Source organism: Echinops telfairi, unplaced genomic scaffold, assembly GCF_000313985.2.
Source record: "Echinops telfairi isolate 266 unplaced genomic scaffold, ASM31398v2 ScPeMD7_9;HRSCAF=40, whole genome shotgun sequence".
Taxonomy (NCBI): domain Eukaryota; kingdom Metazoa; phylum Chordata; class Mammalia; order Afrosoricida; family Tenrecidae; genus Echinops; species Echinops telfairi.
Window position 1 is genome coordinate 79,802,876 of NW_022103906.1, and position 15,744 is coordinate 79,818,619.

The 15,744-nt window shown below is 38.5% G+C and overlaps 1 protein-coding gene across 5 annotated transcripts in view; it reads right to left on the reverse strand.

Moving 5' to 3' along the window:
* Nucleotides 1-15,744, reverse strand: part of NCOA1 (nuclear receptor coactivator 1) — a 177,098-nt gene that overhangs the window by 110,389 nt on the left and 50,965 nt on the right. For 4 of the 5 annotated variants that reach the window (XM_004696065.2, XM_045286624.1, XM_004696066.3 and 1 more), the window contains exon 2: nt 1,094-1,241. The exons of the other annotated variant lie outside the window; for it this stretch is intronic. The gene's annotated coding sequence lies outside the window, so the exon portion shown is untranslated. The remainder of the gene's footprint in view (nt 1-1,093; nt 1,242-15,744) is intronic. 5 annotated transcript variants of the gene reach the window in all.

Genomic DNA, 15,744 nt, shown 5'->3' on the forward strand with positions numbered 1-15,744 from the left:
GTGATTTGCATTTAGGTATTTCTGAGAATGACGTGAAACACAATGTGTCTGAAGGGTGGAATGGAAAACATATTTGCTCAGTAAACCTTCACTCAGGCACAATAAGTTTTAAAAATAAAGAAGGAAAATGGGGAGCAAATTAAGAAAAGCCACAAACCAGGAGCTGTTTCTGTTTTGGAAACAAGATTTTAAAGATAGTGAATAAGAGGAAGCTGCAAAAAATTCTTGGGAAAATGGAGTTAATATCTTCTCAAATCATTTTCTATCGCCAGTTCTTTCTTTTCTGTTCTCTGACAACTGAAGAGTTTTGGCTCTAACACCCAACTTCATTGTTTATTCCAAATACCGGCATTGCTTATCCTTCACAGTCTATCATGGTTAAGACTCTGCACTGTGCAAGTGGAGACAACGTTCTCCATGGTGACATTCTTCTCCTCCTTGGAAAGAAGGTTCATATGCAGCTGGTGATAAGAGACGAGCACTTGTCTGGGTCACTAGCATTGTCCGACTTCTTAACCTAGTAAATGTTTACCTGAATATGCTCAGTATATAGTAACTCAAGAGTTATATACTTATCATTTGTAAATGTTGTGGAAGCATGTTATTATTCCATTGAAAAATTAGTAATTGGTTTCAGACTGCTGACCTTGCAGTTAGCAGCCCAACATGTAACCACTATGCTGGCAAAGCTCCTACTTAGCTTACAACTTGAGTTTTGAGAAATAGCAACAAAATATAAACGTTCAAAAACAGGAAGTGGGCACTCGATTGAAGGCTGGATTACATTAGGAATGCATGGATTGATGTGGGGATGGCTTCAGATTTCTGCCTCTCTTCAATTCGGTAAGGATTTATAAGGTCTGAAACCTATAGTACTTCTAATGGTGTCAATGTGCAATAAAACGCTTCCTTGAGGGTAGCCTAGAACTTTTCTTACAGTTTCTACTTAGGAAAAATCATATTTGTTGTCTAAGATCCTTCAAGCTTCTCAGACCAAATATATACTACCATAAAACAGCAACTGTCAACAAGCATTTTCCCTCCATATTTTCATAGGGGCAAAACCCTTTTTACACAGGAACCTAAATCTTACCTGGGAGGCTTCTTTGATCATAATGAGTCCTGAAAACAGACACAGTCAAAGCTAGGGCTCCGAGAGAAGCCTCCAGAGTATAGGCTAACGATGTTTTCCACAGATGTATTTTCACTCTCACCTCATTTAAGGCCAATTACGCAAACAACTAAAACAAAAAGACAAGGAGAATGAGAAGAGGGAGGTTACATTGACATTTTATTTTCTAAGAAATAACAAAAGTTTTTTAGAAATCTATGAAAATGCACTTTATATGGCTAAATGGGGGGCGGGGGGGCAGGAAATCTTTGCTTCTACAAAGATTACAGCTTAGAAACCCCTTTGGGGAAATGCTACTACATCCGACAGGGTTGCTGTGAACTGGGACCAACTCTGTGGCACACAACAATTAAAGAAATTACCTTGTAATTAAAAAAATACAACAACAACCTCTAGGTTAAAATGTTTTCAATAGTGAATTCTATTAAATATTTAAGGAAGTAACAATTGCCATTTTACACACTTTTAGGAAAAGAGAGGAAGAGGGAGACTTCCGAATTGGCTTTATTAGGCAAGTAGAACCCTAATACCAAGACCAGACAAAGACACTACCAGAAATGAAAATTCATCTCATGAATACAGACTATTAAATAAAAGGTTGGTGGTTCGAGCCCACCCCAAAGCACCTTGGAAGTAAGGCCTGGATACCTTTCCAAGGGTGGGGTGGGGGGTCTCAGCTTTGAAAACCTACAGAGTACAGTTCTGTGCTGCAGAGGGTCGCCATGACGAGAACTGACTCAAGGACAGTTAAATAATGCGCATATGCGCGTGGGCGAGCACACACACACACACACACACACACACACTTTAAAAAGTTTCTCTGCTGCATATTCTGTTTTCTCCATTTTTGTTTTGTTTTTTTAATTTTTGCTTACTTTGGTTTCTATTGTTTATTTTACATGCTTTCCTCAAGTACCCGATAGTATTGAGTTATCTGGGTATAAAAGCGAATTAAAAATTTTACTAAGGTAAATGCGCTTTGACTTTGTTTTGGCATAAAGGTTGAAGGGAGAAACCTAGCTCTTGGTACTTACCACTTATTTACTGGTTCAACATGCAGTTTCAAAATTCTTAACCTGCCCTCTTCCCCCATAAGAAACCAGCCTAGCACATAGAATACACCATCTATGTACAGTTCTGTACTCGATTTTGCTTCTTGTGTTGGTAAAATTCCGCATTGAAGAATCTAACTTAATTCTAGCCCCAATCTAAGAACATTTAGTCCTTATGGCTCTGCTTGATGCTCACCCTCATGAAGAGGTCACTGATGCTATGGGTGCTATATGAGAGTGTGGTAAAGAAACTAGATGGTGTTCAGCTATCAAAAGGAATAGTGTCTGGAATCTTAAAAACTTATCTTCAAACAAGTAGCCATTTAAGTGAGGTGTCAACTAAGTCCATGTGGAAGAAGCACACCAGCAGGTGTGATCCAAGGACTATAAATAATATAATCCAGATTCAAAGGAGGGAATGGTCTCAGAGCTTAAACTGTGAATACCTGGTTTGCAGAAGGTGATGGAGACAATGGAAGGGGCACCCAAATTCATTTACGGGGTGTACCTCCAGTGAATCCCCTCTGATCACATTTGAGGGATATGAGTAGCCTTGTAATCAGAGAACAATGTAAGGTCAATTATGGCAGGCATAGTTAGGCTAAAATGTAATATCACTGTAGTTCCCTTTTGACCCATTTTAAAAATTTCAGTTAAAACAAACCAAAAAAAGGGAAGGAAGAAATACATATGTATTAATCCTCTGGTGAATCGCCTCAGACCATGGACCAGGGATGTCAACAGCCTTGCTAACATGCAGAATGCATAGGAAAGCAGATGACTGCAGATGCAGTTAAAATTTAGCACCTTATCACTAGACCTCCCTTATGATCCATTTTAAAGTTCTTATAGTTTTTAATATTGTCTGCTTTCTTTTCAACTGAAGTTTTTTACCTGCTTTACTTTGTTATTGCTAGTTTTTGTTTTTAATGTTTTTCTGTATATGAAATATGAAATGTAGGATGGGTAAATAAATCTACAGACTGGATTAATGGTTCCTCTGGGGGGTGACAAGGGAGATTGGGGGAAATGGGGAGCTAAAAGTGTTGAGTACAAGAGTGAAGAAAAAAATGTTCTAAAACTGTGGTGATGATTGTACAACACATCCTGATGTGTTTGAACTATTGAATTGTATGATATGTGAATTATATACCAAGAAAACTTTTTAAAAATAAGGACCTATAGTTTAGAAGCCTTAAAAAAATTTGTGGGGAGGAGACGAGCCAGTCAGGGTGCAGTGTAGCAATGATGAAACATACAGCTTCCCTCTAGTGCCCCACCACCGCCGCCACCACCACCACCACCACCACCACCACCACCACCACCACCACCACTACCACTATCATGATCCTGATTTTACCTTACAAATCTGGCTAGACCAGAGGATGTACCCTGGTACAGATAGGAACTGGAAACACAGGATATCCAGGACAGATGATCCCTTCAGGACCAGTGCTGAGAGTGGCGATACCGGGTGGGTAGAGTGGAAAGGGGGAACCAAATACAAGGATCTACATATAACCTCCTCCCTGGGGGATGAACAACAGAAAAGTGGGTGAAGTGAGACGCCAGACAGTGTAAGATATGACAAAATAATAATAATTTATAAATTATCAAGGGTTCATGAGGGAGGGGGAAGCTGGGAGGGAGGGGAAAAATAAGGAGCTGATACCAAGGGCTCAAGTAGAAAGTGTTTTGAGAATGATGATAGCAACAAATGTAGAAATGTGCGTGACACATGGATGTATGTATGGATTGTGATAAGAGTTGTATAAGCCCCCAATAAAATGTTTTTTTTTAAATCTGCCTATTTTCCACCTGTACTATGCCTATCTTTTAGGCTAACAATGGAGAAAAAGTAGGGAGGGGGGGTTTCTCACAGCATTCTAATGCCAATGTTCACATAATCCTTCTCTACTTTCAAATAGGGAGCATATGTGGTCAGAGATTCAAACCCACCAGCTGCTCATCAGGAAAAAGATGAGGCTGTCTGCTTATGCAATAATTTACAGCCCAGTCACTATGGGTGGAAATCCACTTGATGGAAGATAATTGGTCACACTGGTGCACTCTAATCCAGAGACCTAGAAAACAGATCTCCCATTTTCTCTCTCTCAGGGTGGGAAAAGTACATTAGTAGTGCGGTGGCAAAGGATGAAGAAGTGAATTACCTTTCAACTGACCCTCATATTTCAATCCCCTTCCCTTCTTCCCCTGTACTGCTACGGTTACCTAATCCCAAAGCTCCGTGAACCTTTTGGAGACTGACAATATATACCCCATTGCTTCTTAGCTTCCTCCGCTATCCTGGTGGTTTGACAGTCTCGACATTTTGTCATATTCCCTTTCATCCTCATATCTCTCTGTATTTAAGATTTAAAACAAAAACCCTGTTGCTGATTTTGCTTTATGTTGCTTTTCTGTCAAATTTGGTTTTGGAGGGAATTCTCAATCTACCTATCACCTTCATGGGGAATCAAATATTACATGCTATCATACTAGTATTTTGTTTATTCTCAATCTGCCTGGGATTTTCCCCCGTTTTATTTTTTTCTCTATGTATGTCAGTGCCATCTTAATCTTTCTAGGAATTCTAAAATCCATCATTCTGACATTTTTGAGAACCAACCAGCTATTGAAATTACTCATTAACATAAAATTTATTTATAGATGGCAGGAACAAATGTCCAATCCTATCTTCTGAGACAATCTGGGTGGCTTTGAACCTCCAACCTTTAGGCTAGTCGTCAAATGCTTAACTCTGCAATCCAAGGATTCCATTTTGAACCCTTAAAACTCAAAACCAGTCACACTGAGCAGTTCTAATTCATACTGACCCAATATAAGAAAGAGTAGAACTGCTCCCACAAGGGTCCCACGGCGCCAGATACAAACCACTACCCTGCTGGTACTAACCACCACACTACCACTTCCATCTAGTTCTAGTCCTCTTCAAAATTAGATCATAAAAGCAGGCACAAATACAATTCTAGTCCTCTTCAAAATTAGATCATAAAAGCAGGCACAAATACAAGTCTGATGCCTTGCCTCTGCCTAAACATGGCTCCCTCTCTCGTTCAGGATACATTCGGTCTCACTCATGGCATGGTGAGACTCCCAATAGCACATAATGCTCCAGTCACTCCTCAATTCCTCTCTGTTCTCCACTCTTTGTCAGACAAAGTTTTTATGGCAATACATCCTCTGCCAGGCATAATCCCTCAGGCTTTCTTTCCTCATTGTCCAAATTTCAGCTAAAATTCTACTGCTCTTACCCGGCAATCTAAATCAAACCTTCTATTACATTTCTATGGTATGTTCCACTTTTTCTTCATAACTTTTGTTTATATATTTGGTTGTGTGGTTATGTATTTATTATCTACTTACCTCCCCAGACTGTAAGTTCCCAGGAGGGTAATTTATCTGGCGCAGAGCAACCATATAACATTAAAAATAATAATTTGTGGAATTAATGATCCTGCTCTAATTCAACAATGCTAATGAAGTTACAACTCCAAGAGCTTGAGGATCATTAAACTTGTCAAGAGGATGTAACAACCCTCTCTATATGAACCCAAGAACAGTATCAGTGGCATGATGGTGAGATAAAACAAACTGTTAATATAAGGAAAATCATAGGTTTGGAGGTGAGAACATTGAAGAGGATGCAAAATTGAATAAATAGTAAACAGGCTAGATTAGTCTCTAATACCTGGAGAAAGATCACAGCTATTTCTGTGGCAACAGTTTGCAAAAAAATCTTTGTCTTTGCCACAAAGCAAGAAAAACACTAGAGTGCTGGAGACAGTCCATATCGAAAGACCTGAAAACTGAAACAAGCTCACTGCCATCAAGTCGATGCCAGCTCATAGCAACCCCACAGGGCAGGGAAGACCTGTCTGGCGAATTTCTAAGACTAACTCTCGACAGGAGAGGTAAACCCTCATTTTTCTCCCTCAGAGTGGCTGTGGGTTTCGAACTGCTGACCTTGCAAATTGCAGCCCAAGGCTAACACTATGCCACCAGGGTTCCTCATGAAACATAAGAGATAACACCTAAACTGCAAGTGTTCAGTTCTTTCCTAAAGAGCAACTAAAGGCAGCTGTTGAGAACTATCAAAGCCAAGCTGTGTAAATCTCTGTAACAATAGTGGGATGAGCAGACAGAGGACTTTAATTCCCCAAACAGGCTGCATATGCATGTTAAAAGTGTTATTCTACTAAAGCTTAAAATAAAACAAAGATTAGTTCACTTTAGGTAATCATCTTTACACATAAGTAAAAGGTTACTCATTGGCATCATCAAATAGTTCATGAGATGAGAGTTTGTATTACTAATTGTTCTTTGGGTAGGCTCTATCTACTCCATTACACTGTCAATTGACAAAGGTGGTCTTAAATGTCTGTTTATCTCTTAAAGGTTAAAAAACAGATACTTAGAAAAGTTAACTTATCAAATTACTTGCATTGTGATATTTCTATTTTGTAGTTATAGTTCTAAATTATATGCTTTCTTTTACAATATAGTATTGGTCGGTATGTGTGCTTATAAGCTTTAATAAGGAAATCCACTTTTTTTGCACAGTTATAATCATGTAATAATGTAGGTTAACCGATGATTACATTTAACCATCAATTTCCATATGCTGATATGCTCAGTGTCTTTGGGAGAAATACACAACTGGAGGCCTTGTCTGTGATCCAAAAAAACCCAGGTGGTTAACATCAGTGAGGTATATAAAATCAAATGGTGAAACGTCTTGTCCTATACATCTTTTCCTTGGTATACGCCATTTCTTTTGTAACAGGTTAATCATTCAATCCCTAGACACTTTGGAACCCAGTAGGTGGTAGTCACTGTGCCTGGAACTGGGGACAGAACAGCAAACCAGAGAGGCAAAGTCCGTCTTCTTCTCCTTAAGCTTACATTCTGAGAAGGCGGAAAGAATTAATATGTAAAACCAGATGATTCCAGGTAGAAAGTAACTAGGGAGCTACTGTAGACTCAGTGGTCACGAAGAGTTCATATGAGATAACATATAAAACAGAAAGTTGATCTAAAAATTATTCCAGAAATGGGTGACATCATAGTAAATGCACAATAAAAACTTGGTAGAAAGAACCTCTCATCCTTTTCACCTGTCTCAATGTTCTCACTACTACCTAAATGATGCCAATAGTAGTATATTCCTGGCTCAGAGTGCGACAAAAAGAAAATTTTCATCAGTATCCCCCAAATCGCTCCTGAATGCATGAGTTCATTAGATTCTTGGAACTGTTTAATCTACTTTCTCAATGGTATTTTCTATATTCAATGTGTTAATAATTCTTATTAGTTCTTTCTCCCAAGTGTCTACTAGATCAACATCTTGTTCACTTAAAAAAAAATCATTATTACACTTCATACTGTTAGCCATCCAAGTCTGCAGCACTCTAGCTGCATGTCTGACCCTTAACTCTGCTGTGCCTACACAATGCATCCTGCTAAACAGGTCCCCACGGTGCTCCTGTTCACAGTCTATGCCCCCGCCCCCTCTCCACAAGTCACCGCATAACAAGGCCTTTCTACAGATTCCCAGTGAAGAATTCAAACTCCTGTTGCCTGCATTAAAAGTCTCCCATGATCATAGCCTCTCAGAATGGAGTTTAAAGACAAGGAGGTATTTAAAAAAAAGGCTACATTTAATGCAGAAAAGCACAAACACACCATTATAGGCAGAATTTTAACGCCCCTCTCTCAGTAAATGAAAGAACAAGAGTCCTCTCACATGCAAAATAAGTAAATCTAAAAATACAGATTTATCTTTTCTGTTAAACAATACTGTCAACTATCTTGACCTAATTGAATTCTTAGAACACACTACATAGACCCAACAACTGCAGAATACATTTTCTTTCACGTGCACTTGATACTTTTACCAAGACGGATTATAAACTGATATATCAAATTTAAAAGGATTAAATGCTTGCAATGTTTAAACAGAAATAAATTAAAATTCAATATAAGACATAGGAAAAATGCTAAAAGTTTCCAAATTAAATACACCTCTAAGTAATCTTAAAGGATACTGAATTTCTGTTAATGGTGGTAAAATAATTTGGAATAATGGTAATGGTTAAACATTGCTTTAAGTATAACCAATGACAATGAAATGTATGTATTTTTAAAATGTTGCCCATGCAAATGTTTTACTACATATATTTCACTACAACAAAATATTCTTTAAAAATCTATTGCAAATCATATAGAATGACACCTTAACAAATTAAATCAATTAGAGAAGACATGCAAAAAGCTAGCGAGAAAGGTCAAAATCCGCAGAAAGATGTTAATTATGACCACGTAACAATGAAAAATGTCTATAAGAAAACAATCCCATAAGTCTACAAACCAAGTAAACATCCCTAGAAAAATGGGCAAAAAATGAAAGCAAGCAATACACAACATTTTTGTTGGCAAGTGGCCAGTAAAAAACAAAACAAAACTATATTTAGCCTAACTAATAATTGTTGGAATTAAAATTACAGAAAGGTAATTTCTCATTTATCAGACTGGCAGAGATTCAAAAGATACAATTCTGATGAGATTCTAATGAAATATAAAATTCCCACATCATTTTAGGAATGTAAATTGGCATGGCTTTCTGGAGTTACCAAAACAATTAAAATGTACATGAATAGCGATCTACCTTATAAAATCTGTTCTCATCATATAATCAAAGTGAAAAGACAGAAGTATAGGGCAACAGTTCACAATTGGGGACTATTTTGTACCCCAAGCAACATTTGGCAATATCTGGAGACAGTTTGGGTTGTCATAATGAGAGGTGGGAAGTGCTACTAGCACACACTGCCAGGGATGCTGCAAGCAACCTACTATGCTGAGGACAACCCCACAAGAACGAATAATCCAAACCAAACTATCAATTGTGCAAGGGGTCAGAAACAGTGGATGGGAGGATCAAAAGCTTTTACTGTTGTAACTACCCTTGATCCTTCTCTGACTGGGAGAGAATGAATTCTTAAGTTAGTTCAAACCCTAGCACAGGCATAACTTGGCAAAAAGTTGATGCGTCACACATATGTCGGGTACCAAAAAAACCCTGGAAAAAGCGCTGCTGGGTAGAGCTTGTAATGCCCATTTCCCCCCATTAGGCACAAGCAACATGCTCTGAGTTAGTGCACTGAGTGGCATCACCTGGGAAAGTTTCTGGTCACAATGAATTTTTTTGTAAATCAGTTTTGCTCGAACCTCTTTTGTTTGTGATGGCCGATTTAAGAGGACAGCATGAGTTTGTGAAATTTTGTTTCCTGCTGGGGAAAAATGCCGCAGAAATTACTGCGATGTTGAATACAGCTTACAAGGACAGTGCTACGGGAAAAACTCAAATGTACGAGTGGTTTTCTCATTTCAAGAAAGAGTGAAATGTCGATTGATGACAAGCCTCATTCTGGACGTTTGTCAAGTTCCTAAATGGTTGAGTCAACAAAATTCATGCACTTGTGCTTGAAGACTAACAACGGACCACTGAAGAGATGGGGACGTTATCTGGACTATCTTGGAGCTCAGTTAGGTGAATTTTAACATTAGATTTGGGAATGAGAGGGGTTGCATTGAAATTTGTGCCTCGGGTTCTGACTGACCAGCAAAGAGCATGTCGACTGGAAACATGCTGTGCTTTGAAAGAACAGCTCTGAAGTGACCTCAACTTTTTTTCCAAGGTCATCACTGGTGAAGAGACATGGTGCTATTCTTAAGACTTCGAAAGCAAACATCAATCAATCACCATCTTCACCTCACCCTAAAAAAGCTCAGCAAGTGAAATCAAGGATCAAGACTATGCTTATTTGGTGTTGTTGTTTTTTAAATGAGGGGGATAGTGCATTTGGAGTTCATTCCACCAGGTCAGACTGTTCATCAAGCTTTCTATAAAGAGGTTCTAAAAAGATTGTATAATAGTGTGCGACCAAAAAAAGCAGATGCGGGACTGGTTTTGCCATCACCACAATGCACCCGCTCACACAGCTATCTCAGTGCGCCAGTTTGGGGCAAAAACAAACAAACAAACACCCAGACCTCTCGTCCCACGCACTGTACTCACCTGACCTCAATCCATGAGACTTTTTGTTTCCAGGAATAAAGAGGTACATGAAAGGACAATGATTTGACAAAATAGAAAACGTGAAGGAAAGAAATGAGGGAGATGCTGTCAGCCATCCAAACAGATGAGCTTGAAAAATGTTTCCAAGAATAGAATTGGACAAGTGTAATGGAGAATAGTTTGAAGGTGTTATGGTTGTTTTGTAAAAAAATTTAAATACATAGTTGGGGGAGGATTCCATGTTTTGGGAGGTACCCCCGCATATACGTGGCTCCTAGTGCATATAGAAAAGTTAGGCGTATTCAGTGTGGTATTTATTACATGTAAAATAATATTGTGATGGTTTGGGAATATTGCGATAACTACCAAAATGTGATACAAAGTGAGCAAACGGTGTCAACACACTTGCCTGATGCAAGCTTGCCAAAAACCTTCCATTTATAAAAAAAAAAATCCCATGCAGTGTTTGTGAAGTGCAATAAAGTGAGATGTGACTGTACAATGACTGGGCTATATTCTAGCAAGTGGGGACTAATGGGCATTAAATGACGAAACTGCTATAGAGCTCACCATCTCCTACAGCAGTGGTTCTCAACCTTCCTAATGTTGCAACCCTTTCATACAGTTCCCCATGTTGTGGTGACCCCCTCCAACCATAAAATTATTTTCATTGCTACTTCATCACTGTCATTTTGCTACTGTTATGAAACGTCATGTAAATATCTGACATGCAGGATGTATTTTCATTGTTACAAATTGAACATAGTTAATGTATAGTGATGAATCACAAAAATAAGGTAATTCTACATTGTGAAATATTTATTTCTAATGACAAATTAATGAAATTTTGTCTTGAAGCATGGTGTGCCATGGGTTAACAGGTACTTCACGCCAGGTACTCCTATGTGGGCGTATCTGCATGTGGGCGCACCTGCCTAGAGATTAATAGAGGAGTGGTGTCTTGGTTCCTAAGACCATCAGAAATATGTGTTTTCCAATGGTGTTAGGCAACCCGCAGGTTGAGAAAAACTGTCCTACGTCGGTCTTTAACCGTGTTTCCAGATGGGTTAAGTTGATTCAGATTCAGTCTGGCTTCCCAGGTGTAGCTGAGTCTCTCTCACAGTCTGTTTGCGTCAAAGTACGCCATCTATTATGCCACTAGTACTCCCTTGCATCAACCACACTGTGAACAGAACATGACAACCAGATTATGGCTTGGGGTCAAGCATTTAGGTTTAGGGAACGAAACAAATTGTGTACAAATTCCTAGGAATCTCCTGGGACACAAGAAAATAGAGCAGGAATAAATTAGACCTATGGGGAATGCAAATTCACATGCTCTGCTGAAAGTTGCCTGGACACAAAGGAAATGAAATCAGAGTCACTAGCTAGTTCCCTTGTTCAATGAAACGCTGGAGGCCATGGCTAAAGTATTCAGAGAGAAAGTGGGAATTGAGACAATATTTATATAAACGGGATCTATAAGGAGACAGATTATCGGGAAAGACGAAGATTGACTTGTCATCAGTGCCATTTTCTAGGCAATTCAAGAAAAGTGTTTCAAATATCCTATTTCAGAAAGGGGGTCGGGTAGATAAGTGAATCCCCACCCCTGACCACCACTCAAATTATGAGAATCACAGTAGTGATTCTTCCACCTCAAGATGAATGTGGCCTGGGTCAATGAGATGGAGGTGTGGACAGTGTGGAGAGGGAGGAGGGAAAATTCTGGCTTAGTTCAGTCAGTGGAGAGATGTTATTATGGACCCAAAGCAGCATTGCTTTTCAACCACTGCACTATTGATTATCTCTTTCCACCATGAACCCGCAGGGGGCATTTCTCCTAATTAGCCTAGATTTCATCAGATGCATGTTACTGCTCTTACATATATCATTCTGGGAAAGTCCCCCATAGCCTTAATTTTTCTAAATCAAATCAGTCTGTAAAAGAAAAGTTAAAATATTTCATTAAATGGATTTCCACTGTGAATCATCCTTTAAAAGGTCAATTTTATCTTAAAGTTTTTCTGTAAGATCAAATTTTTATATCTGTGAAACAATGGATATAAAAAATACTTTAAAATATATAACAAAAAATAATTAAGTTTGTGTGTATTGCTCATCATATTCCCAAGATATAATCACAGCTTTGAGTTGTTAATAGTAAGATTACGACTTCTGTTATATAAACTAAACAAACCAATTTTACACAATTTGAACAACACAAAAATAGAAATCCCAAATCTTGCCAGAAAGACAGGGTTTTTCACTCCTGTAAAGAGTTGCATTCTCAGAAACTCACAAGGGACGGGTCCACTTGGTCTGCTTGGGTCACTATGACATGGCATTAACTCACTGGCAGTGAGGTCTGATTTTCTGTTACTACATCAAGAGGAGCCGAGTATCTCAAAAGAGTAAGACTCGTTGCCATCAAGTCCATTGCACCTCACAGCGAACCTGTACGACAACAAAGGAGGACTGGTGGGTTGGACCTGCAGCCTTTGTGGTTAGCAATCCAATGTAACCCACACCACCACCACCAGGGCTCCCAAAGGCAGACAATAAATGCATAGTTTTAGTTCAAGCTAACTTGTACCTTGCTGAGAAGAAAGTTAAAGAATTTTGTAGAAGAAATAAGAATTTGATCTGGAAAAACTGGGGGGGGGGGGGGAGCCCACACAGAGTAAGAGTGTGAGTAAAACCCACTGAGGAACTCGGGAGACTGAGAGGGCAGCTGTTCAGGGAGAAATGCCAAGACGATGTAGAGAAGTGGCAGCTTAAAGAGGAACAGGAAATGCCGAGAATGAGCAAACTTGTTTAAAGGCAATTTATAGGAAGTCAGTTTTGCCCCATGATAAACTCCAAACTCAGGGTCATGAAGTGAATTCTGACTCATGGGAGCCCTATAGGGCAAGGCAGACCTGCCCCTGTGGATTTCCAGGATGTCCATTTTTACTGGAAGAGAAAGCCTCATCTTTCTCCCTGGGAGTGGGCTCCTGGTCTCAAATCGCTAACCTCTCAGCTAGCAGTCCAACACGCAACCACTATGCCACCAGGGTTCCTTTGCCAGATGATATATACTGTAAATTAGTTCCCTTATGCCAACAAAACTTTTAGACATTGGTAGGTTTGCCAGAGTTAAAGGTAACAGAGACAAATACTGCTATATAAATAATCCTGCAATAGTAGTGATCTACGAATAGATGCTTAGATAGACAAGCAGTTTGAACAGGTGTGGGAGGGAGAGTGGGAGTATTCCCACCAATATAAATAGATTTGACAGGATATTTGTATGTGTGTATTTGTCTTTGCTGTAAATATATCTATGAATATGCTGGAGCATACAGGAGGTAAAGCTAAGAAAACTTGAATCTAACCAAACTCCTTGAGAGAATGAATTGCTAGGCCGGGAGGATCGAGATCATAGTCACGAGAGACATTAAGGTCAACTGACAAAACAAACTTCACCAAAGACAATGGTCTACATCCTGCTTAGGGTCTTCAAAGCTTCCGAGCAGCCATCCAAAGTATGGTGATTGATTGAGCTCTCCTTGTCCAGAAGAAAGAAGAGTGATGAAAACCAGAAGACATGAAAACAGCCCAATGGACTGATGGAACACGTAAACGTCAATCTCCACCACTCTGAGACCAAAGAACTAGATGGCGCCAGCTACCATTACAACTGCACTGGAAAAGATCACATTAAAGGTCCTAGAGAGAGTGGAAGAAAAATGTGAAGGAAATTCAAAATTCTAAGAGAGAACAGGCTTTCTGGTAGAGACTGGTAGGACCAACGAGACTATGACCCTTAGTCACTTTTTAGATCTGGAACTGAACTCACGAGCCCTGCAGTAGAATAATCAACCACTTAAGGCCAAAGGGGCAGCATTTACTCAAAGACTGGTGTCCGAGTATTAGGAAAGGAACAGGTACGGAAAACAGGAAATACAGGAGAAAGCAGAATAGGTGATAGTATACTGAGGGAACTGTAATGAATAGGTTTACACAAAATATGTATCAACTGAATGTAACACTGATGATTTGCTCTGTAAATCTTCGTGTAATATACAATAAAATGTTGGGCTGTTGTTCTTTTTAATTCTTTAGGGATAGCCCTCATTATCAAAAATATAATTTGGTTATTTTATTTTTTTAATGTTTTCTTGTATGCACAAAGTGTTACAGAGAGTTTCAAGGACTAATTCTAAGGATCAAAGCTAATCCCTTCCAAAATAATTAAAGTGAGCACAGCTTAGTGATAATAAGCATTTGCATTATAAAAACATTAAATACAATTAAGTTATAAAAAAAATATAATAAACATTTGCCCCCACATGCCCTCCTCCCCACAAAACATAAACCTACTCTTCTTCTTGTATTGACAAACTAGGTTTCAAAGAGAGGCCATTAGGCAAAAATCAGTATTATGCAAAAATGAAGGATGATTACTCCACTCACACCTGGGCATTTGTAGATGTACATCATCCATGTGCAAAACACTCAGATAACAGATTTTTTTAGAGTTATTGTTGTGAATGTGAAATGTCAGATAGCAAGATACTTGATAAGTGAGGAGCTATCTTTAAAAATAAAACTCTTAAAAAATAATTGAACTATGAAAATACACAGGTAGCTAAAGTATACAGATTAATTCTATCTTGTATATTCCTTCTTCATGTCAACAAACCAAGTTAGCTCACTGGTTAACACAAGGTTATAATAAAGCCAAAGTATGGATCTGGGTCCTTATGGTCTTTAACTTTGTTCTAGTCTAAAGTCATAGGCTATATACCAAAACTTTGGCAAGCTAACTTCTAAATGGTCAGCTGGTTGGTCAGATAAGGATAGACGAGAGAATATGAATGAATCAGAAAAAGGCACTACCATGATTATTGGCAACATTTAAAGTACAGGTCCCACTAATTTTGAGTAAGACTATATTAGTTTCTGGAAAAGGATTTAAAGAAAACCCTTCAACAGTTTGGAAAATTATTCTATGTTAGTCTAATACGCTTTTAAAAGACAGCTCCTTATGTAATTTTAAGTCTGAAAAACAAATCCAAGTGGGTACTTTCCAAGAATAAATTAAGTAAAGCATCTGTATTTAAATTACTATTTAAGTGGCAATTACCTCATTTTAATGATGCTTAATTGAAACAATTAAACAATTTAACAAGGGGAAAGAATGTGACCATAATAGAAGAGTTACCAAAAAAATACATAAATTTCATTTAAATTCCTCATATTTTTAAGTTAAACAAAGCTATAACAGTCAACTCAAAAGGTCAGACAGGAACTTTAGGAGGCAATGAGTTTATGTTAATGGGGAAGAACAACTCAGCAAAGGAGAGGGAGACCCTTGTACAACCTGAATGTAATCAATGTCGCTAAATTGTGTACACAGAAATAGTTGAATTAGTGTATGCTTTGCTGTGTGTACTTCTCAACAAGAGACACAA